Below are 10,799 nucleotides of genomic sequence, written 5' to 3' on the forward strand. Positions count from 1 at the left end.
ATCAAAGCTATCTGGTCAGGTGGGGCTGTGGTTCTGATGGATCTAGATGGCTTGGAGTTCTCACAACCGATCAATATGGACAAGTTGAAGAAATACTATCCTTGAGAGGCTCGCTAGGCCGAAAACCCGAAAGGGCGACCTAGGCAAAACTCAGAGCACAAAAAATTAGAAAATATAAAAACTGAGCTCGCAAGGTTGAAAACCCACAAAGGGCGACCTTGGCAAAAGTTAGAGCGCAAAAGGAGAGTGAAAATACTCGAGTGAACCTTAGCCTGAACTACGTAAGGCTTGATTCCCATCCTTGGGATACGTAGGCAGCTTCACCTTGAAGTTCAGTCATAAACTTTTTCCCGATCAACTCTGTCCATCTTGATCATCTCAGTCATCTCTATCCATCAGCATTTATCGCGATCTCCGGTACAGTGCTGTTCAGACTAGGGGCAATTTTCCGTTGCCGCGACGATGCAAAGTTACTCAGACAAGGGGCAACTTTCCGTTGCTACGAAGTGCCGCATTGTTCTTCAGACTAGGGGCAACTTTCCAGTTGCAGGGATCTGGGGTTGTGCATTTCAGTGACAGATCTCCGGCGTGTCCAATTCTGATCCACATCGAAAATAGTTTTGAAAAGTTTTAATGAAAGTTGACTTTGTTCAAATCAATCTTTTTATGACTAAGACCATTTTGGGACCAAAAGTGGAAAATTTTCAGTACCACAACTTTCAATTTCATTGATTTCAAAATTGAGTTCTCCTGCTCTTGCATTACAATCGAGGTTGCTTTTTAGTACATTCATAAAGAAAACTTGAAAATGCTAAATAAGCAATAAATTTGGGGCATAGGTGAATCAAGTATCTCTGCGTCCCCTCCCAGAGCTGGACGAAGCATCTGATGCCAAGCTAGGCCTAACCTGTGCCTCCTCATTGAGCCAATCCACGCACTCATCGGATAAAGTGCAACTGAAAGTTGAAGCAGGGGCCAGGAACTCTCTAGTCCTCCATGCCGTGGCATATCGGGCAAGCTGTGCGCCCCGGACCGGGAAAGCGGCTGGGTACTCAATCACCTCCGGCGGGCAGGTCTGATCATGACCAAACTGACGCAGGAACCGGAACGGAAAATAGAATACGCAGTGGGTTAGACCAATCAATTGGATCCCGATCAGCCGAGACATACTGTAGCTCATTGCCGGGAGGTTAAGCCAAGGACAACGCCAAGCAATGCCGTCTGCGGACAAATTGCACATCCAATCGAACCACCACCTTTCGTCGAGAGCATTGACTAGGCGCTGCCGAAAGAAGTAGCCTCGAGCTGAATAGGCCGGGCAAGAGTCCACAACCTGCAACTTATCCATTAACCATACCTAGGGGAGGGATGGAAAATGAGAGAATAAAGAATAGAGAGATGTACGATGAGAGAAAAGTAAGACAAGGGTTTTGTGAGAAAAACCGAGCCTGAGGGCCGAGTGATGTGAGCAAATATATATATGTGAGGTCGGGTGGGAAACATTACCTGCAGCAGCAGTGGACTCCCGGCGAACCTAGTCGCCTCCCGGCGATAGATAGAATCTAAACCCATCAATGTCTCGGCCAAGGTCATGGCAATACAACTCTTCCCTTCTCTCAAACCTTGGGCGACTTCAATCAGGAAAATGCTAGCCCCGCCAAAGCCCGAGGAAAGCAGAAAGTGAGACAACAAACATAAGCAGATGGCGTGTTGCCGGAAACCCTGCCAATAATGGTTGCTGCGGTCACCAGCGTCGGAAAAACGATGGATCAAGCCGAGGATGTCCAGCTCTCCACTGCAGATCAGAGATCGAGCGTCATGCGCTGTGAGCCCACACATCCGCCCTAAAGCCTAGGCGTGACCAAAACGGAACTGGGGCAAGATCACTTCAGAACACTCAGACTCCATCAAAACCTGAAAATCTTCGAAAGTGGGGCACATCTCTTGGCCGTCGAAGCTAAAAACATGCGTCACTGGATTCCAGAACCTTGCCGCGGCATGTAGAAAAGGGAGATGTAACGGAGTACGGCTCAGCGTGAATAGTGCATTCAAGCCGAAACCCCAGAAATTCAGCTTTTCCGAGCCATCTAGAGAAGAGATCCAAGATATGATATTTTCCGCGAGAAATGCCTCCATCTTTGCCTAAAACTAAGATAAAATGAATGTTCCCGAAGTTGAGGCTTATATAGAAGGAAAAACACTATTCACGGGGACACGTGTCAAAAATCTGGTGGCTGCAGGACTGAATGGCCGGCCAGCTACTTTTTCTGGCTGGCCAGCCATTTACTTTTTCAGAAATGGCCGGCCAGCTGTCTCTCTCCACCAAAAATGGCCGGCCGGCTCCCAAAGATGGCTAGCAATGCTGCAGTGTATCTCCTTGACCCTGTTTTACCCTTCGAGGGAGAGTTCCAAGCATTTCCAGGCAACGGGAGAATCAAAGGCCTTCATCTCCCTCCGTTTCGGATGCGTTCCGATGCCCAGATCGTCAGAAGTACACTTTGTTTTTGTTGAGTTTTGTTTATCAAGTTGTTGCATTTTGCTTATCGAGTTGTTTGTCGAGTGGACGTGTTTTGTGTTTTTGAGTCATTGCTCTCTGTTTAAGCAATTTTTGTCAAAGTCTGGTTTATTTGTGTTGTTGTATTTTGCTTATCGAGTTGTAAACTTTCTAAGGTCCTGTTATATCTTAGTAAGTTGAGTTGTTTAGTTTGTTGCGTCGGTTCACTACCTGACTTGGTGATTACACAATGCGCATTTCCATTCAATTTTATTTTTGTGCGAAATAAATTGATGCGATACGATGCTAAAGTTTAAAATACAAACATCTCTTCAAAAGCTATTTCATTTCATCATGCTTTACAACAAACAAAGGTACAAGTTTTACAAAAAAAATAAAACTGCCTAACAATGTGCAAAGTACTACAAACTACTAGCAAAAAAAAAAATAAAGCAGGAAATAACAACATCAAAGTCCTCGGGAGCGGGAACGAGAAGCACGCCTTGTCCTCTTCTGCGGGATAATCTCCGCACTGTCATCATCATCTGAGTCGGAGCCTCCCTCCTCAGCAAATGTCTCTGACTGACGGTCGGTAGCCTCCTCCTCCTCCTCCTCAGCATCCTCCTCCTCCTCATCAGGCTCCACATCCACAACGTGAACCCTGCGTCTGCGGACGGGCCCTCCTCGAGCTCCTCGGAAAGGCCTAGATGGCCCGGATCCTGTGGAAGGCCAAGATGGCCCTGCCCCCTGAAAAGGCCCAGATGGCCCAGCTCCCCAAGGAGGCCCAGGTGGCCTGGTCTGCGGCTGACCGGACCATGAAGGCATCTGAAAACAAAGAGTTCAATTCAAATGCATCAGTCCAAATATATACATCAGATGCAGATATAAGCAAAGGCTACGTGAAGTGGGTGCATGTAAATACAGTGTACAAGTGGGGTGTGTGTCAGATGTGCTCTACACAAGTAGTCTATTGATGCAGTAGAAATCAGCATGTCATCAGAAGTATGATAAATGCCAGAAAATTGAAGGGTACCTGAATGCCCGCGACAGACAACTGTGCCTCCCTACGCAGGACCATGCCTTTGAGTGTGGCCACCAGCCCAACCACCTCCTCCATGTATCCTCGCGATGGCTGCAAAAACGAGTTCATAATCATCAGTGAACAGAAGAGTGTCTAAAACATCTGAATGATGAATGAAAAGAAGTGGAGCATACCGGCGGTGAGTCCGGATCAATGGCGTATCGATCACTAGGCATCGGAGGCTCTAGTGGAATCAGAGTCGGAGAGCTAGCCCCGTACTGCCACGCCATCAACTCAGTAGGCATATCTGGCCATCCGACATGAGGATGAATCGACGGAGTCGGAGGAACCGGTCTGCTCCCGCCTCTAGATGTGCCAGCCCTGCTAGAAGAAGGGACGTCTGTAGCTCGAGCCCGAGCCTGGCCCGAGGATGACATACCGGCAGGCCTCATCATCGGGATACGAGCTTCCGTCAATGGAGGCATCAAATATATGTGACGGTAAGTGGCGTAGTCCCCCTCCTCAATATGCAGTAAAGCATCAGTACCCAGCATGGCGTCGACTACCTCTGAGTAAGAGAGCCTGTCAGCAGTTCGCATACTGGCTGGGGGTGCTGCGGGAATATCCTGAGAAAGATACCCCCATACCTGGCGCAGAAAGCGCTCCCCCAAGAACCATACCCTGCCAACCGGCCCTTCAAACAGGACCCTATACTGGGAGATGTCCGATGCCCCGGTGTACTGAAGTCGGAGGCCATCACCCAGAGACGCCCAGGGCTGCCATGTAATCTGCGAATGATGAATGCATAAACCAATCAGAAATCGAGAATATACAGAGCAAATCAAAGATGAAAATGAAAAGAACTGAAAGTTCTGAGGTACCTCTGAATGTCGCACCGTGTCGAAATACTGTCGCAGGCGAAGGAGGGTCTCTCGAGGCCTCGGCCGGTGCGGGCCCTCGAATATCAATGAATATGGGGTCACGGGAATCCCTACCACCTCCAGCTCTGGGGCTAATGATGGGAAGTATACATAAACCCATAGCTGAGAAAAGCAGTGCAGAATGTAAGTACGAAATGCTGAGAGCAAAATACAGACTGTAAAAGTGCGCTGTGGGTGCAATGTACAAGTAATGAGAAGCAGAAATGTAAATCAGGGGGACAGAAAAGTACCTCCCAGGCTCTCCAGTAGCCGCCAAGTAAGTCGCCCCGCCCGCGGGAGGTCGCGCTCATATAAAAGTAGAGGGTAGCCAGGCCGGCGCCACCCCAATCATATCTACTGACCTGTGATAGGTCAACCAGAGCGCTCAGCAGGTATAGCCCAATGGTGTTCCCTCTGTCGGCGAACAGGGTAGTCCCGAAGAGGAACATCAGGAAGCCACGAGCATACTGCTCTGTCTCCTCGGGAGTCTCGGGCACCATCTCCGCCCGCCGAAAATGGGAGGAGAACCAAGTGTATCGGACTCTCCCAGAGACCCTGTCAACAGGTGGGTGAGCCCCCAATAAATACATCCAGACGGCCTCCCACTCGCCCATGTCCTCGTCGTAGGGGATGGACCAACCTCCGACGTCAAGGCCGGTCAATACAGCGAAGTCAAAAGGGGTCATGGTCATGTCCCCGGTAGCAGAGAAATGAAAGGAATTGGTGGTGTCCCACCATCTCTCTACCAAGGCTGCCATCAGCGTCCTCCTGGCAGGACAACGTGACAACCCGACACAGAAGGGGCCGAACCCCGCCAAATCTACCAAGTCTCTGACGCCCTCCGGGAGCTCAGCGTACCAATCCCTCGCGGCAGTGGAACCATACCCCCGCACACTGCGGGAACTACCCTGCATTCAGAATGAATACATGTGTCAATAATGAAATGAAATGGGCGGTGTGCCAATGAAATGAAAAAGGGCTGTGTGCCAATGGAATGAAGTTTGGGCTGTGTGCCGATGAAGTGAAATAAGCTACTTGCAAAATCTACCTGGGCTGCGTGTTCAGAAAATTTGAATTTTGGGCTGCGTGTTCACTATCTACCTGGGCTGCGTGTTCAGAGAATTTGAAATTTAGGCTGCGTGTTCAACTTTCAGTTAATTTGTGGGCTGCGTGTTCACTATCTACCTGGGCTGCGTGTTCAGAGAATTTGAAATTTGGGCTGCGTGTTTAACTTTCAATTAATTGTGGGTTGCGTGTTCACTATCTACCTGGGCTGCGTGTTCAGAAAATTTGAATTTTGGGCTGCGTGTTCAACTTTCAGTTAATTGTGGGCTGCGTGTTCACTATCTACCTGGGCTGCGTGTTCAGAAAATTTGAGATTTGAGCTGCGTGTTCAACTTTCAGTTAATTGTGGGCTGCGTGTTCACTATCTACCTGGGCTGCGTGTTCAGAGAATTTGAAATTTGGGCTGCGTGTTCAACTTTCAATTAATTGTGGGCTGCATGTTCACTATCTACCTGAGCTGCGTGTTCAGAAAATTTGAGATTTGAGCTGCGTGTTCAACTTTCAATTAATTATGGGCTGCGTGTTCACTATCTACCTGAGCTGCGTGTTCAGAAAATTTGAGATTTGAGCTGCGTGTTCAACTTTCAGTTAATTGTGGGCTGCGTGTTCACTATCTACCTGGGCTGCGTGTTCAGAGAATTTGAAATTTGGGCTGCGTGTTCAACTTTCAGTTAATTTGTGGTTTGCGTGTTCACTATCTACCTGAGCTGCGTGTTCAGAGAATTTGAAATTTGGGCTGCGTGTTCAACTTTCAGTTAATTATGGGCTGCGTGTTCACTATCTACCTGGGCTGCGTGTTCAGAGAATTTGAAATTTGGGCTGCGTGTTCAACTTTCAGTTAATTTGTGGGCTGCGTGTTCACTATCTACCTGGGCTGCGTGTTCAGAAAATTTGAGATTTGGGCTGCGTGTTCAACTTTCAGTTAATTTGTGGGCTGCGTGTTCACTATCTACCTGGGCTGCGTGTTCAGAAAATTTGAGATTTGAGCTGCGTGTTCAACTTTCAGTTAATTTGTGGGCTGCGTGTTCACTATCTACCTGGGCTGCGTGTTCAGAGAATTTGAAATTTGAGCTGCGTGTTCAACTTTCAGTTAATTTGTGGGCTGCGTGTTCACTATCTACCTGGGCTGCGTGTTCAGAGAATTTGAAATTTGAGCCGTGTGTTCTAATGTGGGCTGTGTGTTCGCAATTAATTAATGAGCCGAGTGTTCAGAAATTCAAGTGTTGAAACTACATGTTAAAGCATGGCAAAGGTGCGAAATGTAAAATACAGAAGATAAGGTAAATACCTCTCGGGCCTCGTGAGAGAGATGCTGCTCCGGCTCTCTGAGAAGCAGATCCACGGGTGCTCGCTCGTCAAAGCTGGTAAAATGACAGAAGACGGCACGCGGGAGGACGTGAGCTGGCGGACGGTACCTCCCGGGAATGAAAGGTCGGGTCCTCGGAGGTAGAGTCATGGGATCGAAATCATCTCCGGCACCTGGAAAACCTCCGCCATGGGAAGAAGTACCCGCCATTTTCAAGAATCTGCAAAAGGGGAGCAAAAATGAGCAAAATGGGCCAAAATCGAAAAAAGTCAACAAAAGTCAACTCCCGGGAAAATATTCCAAATACTGAGACAAATTTACCTCAAGTGGTGAAAATGCAAAAAGAAGCTCCGAAGCCGGAATTTTAATCGCTCCAAAGTGCTTGAAACTGAGTGTTTTTGCGGGAACAATTTGCGCGGGGCGTTGGAAAACGCGCGTGAAACTCAAATCTGGAGAGAAAAGTATTGAAAGAGGCAAGAAATGAAGTGAGGCTCGGCTGCCTTTTATAAGCCTCAAGCCTTGGATTGCAAGAGCATCAAAAAGGAGGGAAAAAGACCGAAATGCCCCCGGAAAAAGGGCATGGCCGGCCGGCCTCTATTTCTAGCTGGCCAGCCATCTGCTTTTTGCAGAAATGGCTGGCCAGCCATTAGCTTTTGTGGAAACCGGTTGGACACCTCCCCTTGGGAAGTTAAACGGCCGGCCATCATCCCCACATGCTCACCTAGCTCTCTGCAAATTTTGAGGAAGATCGGAGTTCCCGGGACCTGAAAAAGTTCAAGAAAAGTACACTTCCGGTCGCGAAATTGCTCCGTCGGGACTTCGGTTTCAAGTTCTGACATGTGTCTCATCATCATTCATCGAAATCAAAGTGTATCCTTTTTGAATGAGTTGTAACCTTTCAAAGAAGCAGATCGGAGGCCGCGATTGAGTTATCTTCGCCGAAACACGCTTTTCCGTACTCGTTGTTTCATGACAAATGAACACCCTGATTCGTGCTCGTTTTGTACTATCATGCACATTATCTTGCATTCTCATGAGCATACTCACATTGTCATGCACGTTTCTTGATGTTAATCATACTTCTGTGTTTGAGCATACGTTGTCACGCATGTTCTATTTTTGCATTGCGATGCATTCACTCACCGGCACTGCGTGTGTCGAACTTTCGAAATCACATTAAATACATGTTGTTAGCATGTTGTGTTTGTTGCAATTTCTCTCTTTTGCAGGCACGATATTGTATGTACGGTTCAATTGAAGCTGGTGCGACCAGACGAATCGCGCAGGTATTGTATCTTCTCCGTGTGAGACGTGGCGGGGATTGAATAATCCTCCGCATTCTTAACTGCATGAAATGTAGTTGTTGCTTTGCATTCTCGCTTAAAACTGTTGCATCTATTTGCGAATATTTGCTTCATTACAGCTTGCTGCATTTGCATGATCATTGGGTTACCTTCGGCTTCTTGCATATCATTTGCATTTTGCCCCCTGCCTGCGGGCGCATCTCTGTTTATCCTGTATGTTTGTCTAAGTCTTCGGCCTTGTCAAAAATGGGTCGTCTCTGGGCTTTGACATTCATTCCCGTCACTTGTGACTTCCGAGTTCTGTCAAAGAGGGGCAACTGTAGACACCCCATTTTTGACCGACCTTAAGACTCAGACGTCACCGATTGAGCGCTTGGTGATATTGCATAATGTGCTCGTTCAGAAGTCTCAGAGTCGCGGCCGTGAGCCCTGCCTCCGGACTTCCGAACCCTTTTCTGTGCCTTGTCTTGGTTTGCGAACCAGACTCGGTTTTCTCTGTTTCTTTTTCTGAGGGAAGGGAGAGGTCCCGTAGACCATCTCTCAATGTCCATAGGCTACATTTGGTGGCCGTAGGCCATTTTGCCCATTTCGGAGTCCGGTTCCCGGTTTTCGGAGCCGTCAGGCCGTGTGCCTCGGTTCGGGACCGCTTAACCATCTCCTATTGCTCTGATTTTTGGCATACATTTTATTTCATCCCTTTTGAGGGACACTGAGGGCTGAGAAACCCACTTCGAGGTCGAATACCATTTTCGGTGCTTAACAGCCCATTTTCGAGACCCCGAACTGCGTGTTTTGGCCCCGGAACATTCGTTTTGCAACGGTTTTCGTTCATTTTTGGCAGGTACCTCTGTTTTATCACAAGGAAGGTCACTGAAGGGTGGGAGGCCAGCAATTGTTGCAGCAACCAGTTATCTCTCTTCCAGAGCCTCCCGGCGCCCGTTTTTCGCACTTCCGGGCTAATGTTGAATACCTTGGAGCTAGTGTTGCCAACTTTCAACCACATATTTGTGATCTACACACCTGAGAGGCCCCTAAAAGTTGGTGGCCGGCCATTAAGGTCACCTGACCCTTTTGACCCCTTTCTTCCGGGCTAATGTTGAACCCCTTGGTCCTTTTTTCTCGAACTTTCAACCACATATCTGTGATGTACACACATGAGAGGCCCCTAAAAGTTCATGGCCGGCCAGTAAGTCAACTTGACCCTTTTGACCCCCTCTTTCCGAGCCATTGTTGAACCCCTTAGGCCCACTTTCTTGGAATTTCAACTACATGGTTGTGTTGTACACACATAGGGGTACCTCTCCAATAGCTGGCCGGCCAGAAAATCACCTTGACCCTTTTGACCCCTAGCCGGCCGGCTAGGGGGTGTGGCCGGCCGGCCACCTCCAGCAAAAGTGTGAGGCCGGCCTGCTTCCTTGCACTGTGTACTTTACAGCTGTGGGGCAATATCCCCCAGATATTTCCTGTATCCGGGGGATATTTTGTGGGGGAGTTTTACCCTCCTTTTCCCCCACCTTTACACCCCCTTTTTGATCCTTATAACCAGCTGGTGGTCTTCTCTTTTGGGGTTAGAAAATTTACTCTTCAAGCTTCCATAGCCAACTCCATCTTCTTCCTTCTCAATTCTTCAAAAAACCCTAACTCCCTAATCATCATTCCTTCTACACCACCAAGCTCTACCACCACCATCTCATTTCCAGCAACAAGGAAGGATTCTTGAAGGCTAGAGAAGCTGCAAATCCATCCAAAAAGCAACAAAAGTTTGAATCTTCAAGGGTAAGTAACACTTTTAACCTTTTGAACGTTTTTCTTGATCTATTTCTAAACCCCACTTATTTTTTGTTTCAAGCTCCGGCCCTAACTGAAAAGGGCCATATTTTGAGCTCATCTTCACTTCTCATTAAGGGCTCAACCCTGTTTGAGCCCTCCATAATATACTTGCTTCAATGATCCTCTTGTATGTCATGATTTTGCATGCTATCTTTGGCCCATGAGCAATGTGTTTTTGAGCATGTTATAAACTGATATAAGGCTTATTTTGAGCCCCTCTTCAACATTGGAGAAGGGCTCAACATTGTTTGGTGTTTCCATGTGTCACTTGTAGTTATATCCCCTATTTGGCCCCATTTTTGCATAAATTGATAGCCCTCTTTGCTTCTGTTTTTGGCTCTTGGTCCGAACTGAAAGTGGTCTTATTTTGGCCTATACTTCATGTTTCATTCACACTTTTTTTCTGTTTGGTGATTATTTTATATACTTCATGTTATAGCGCCTTTCGAGCCTTGTTTTGCATCACATTTTTAGCATGTTTGTATACTGATTTGAGGTCTTCCATATACTGTAAATGTTCATATTTTTGGTCCATATTCAGTGTTGTAGAAGGAAATTTTTCAGTTTGAGTTTTGCTTATACCACTTGCTTCATTACCCCTCTTTTGGCCCCTATTCTTGCATGCTATTTTTCCCTTACTTATACTTGCTGTTTGGCCATGTTTATAACTGTGAAAGTACATATTTTGGGACTGTCTAGCTTCTGTCTTTGCATCGCATGTCCATATTGTGCATGTTTGGCATAGCTATAGGCCATTTCGGGTGCCTAATGTCGCATTTCGGGACATTTCCTTGCATTTCATGTCATTTCGCTTCATTTCGGGACTATTTTCCCCCATATTTTAGTGCTGAAATTCCAT

At 47.3% G+C, this 10,799-nt stretch overlaps 1 long non-coding RNA gene across 1 annotated transcript; it reads right to left on the reverse strand.

Annotated features, from left to right (window-relative positions):
* Positions 1 to 4,182: 4,182 nt before the first annotated feature.
* LOC145808025 (uncharacterized) lies at positions 4,183 to 4,938 on the reverse strand. Its single transcript, XR_014351499.1, has 3 exons — positions 4,687 to 4,938; positions 4,397 to 4,558; positions 4,183 to 4,303 (listed from the first exon to the last, which is right to left on the reverse strand). It is a non-coding gene; the product is annotated as an uncharacterized LOC145808025 (long non-coding RNA).
* Between the last annotated feature and the right edge of the window lie 5,861 nt (positions 4,939 to 10,799).

This window comes from Camellia sinensis, chromosome 14, assembly GCF_055761805.1.
Source record: "Camellia sinensis isolate YWXY chromosome 14, ASM5576180v1, whole genome shotgun sequence".
NCBI classification, from domain to species: Eukaryota; Viridiplantae; Streptophyta; class Magnoliopsida; order Ericales; family Theaceae; genus Camellia; species Camellia sinensis.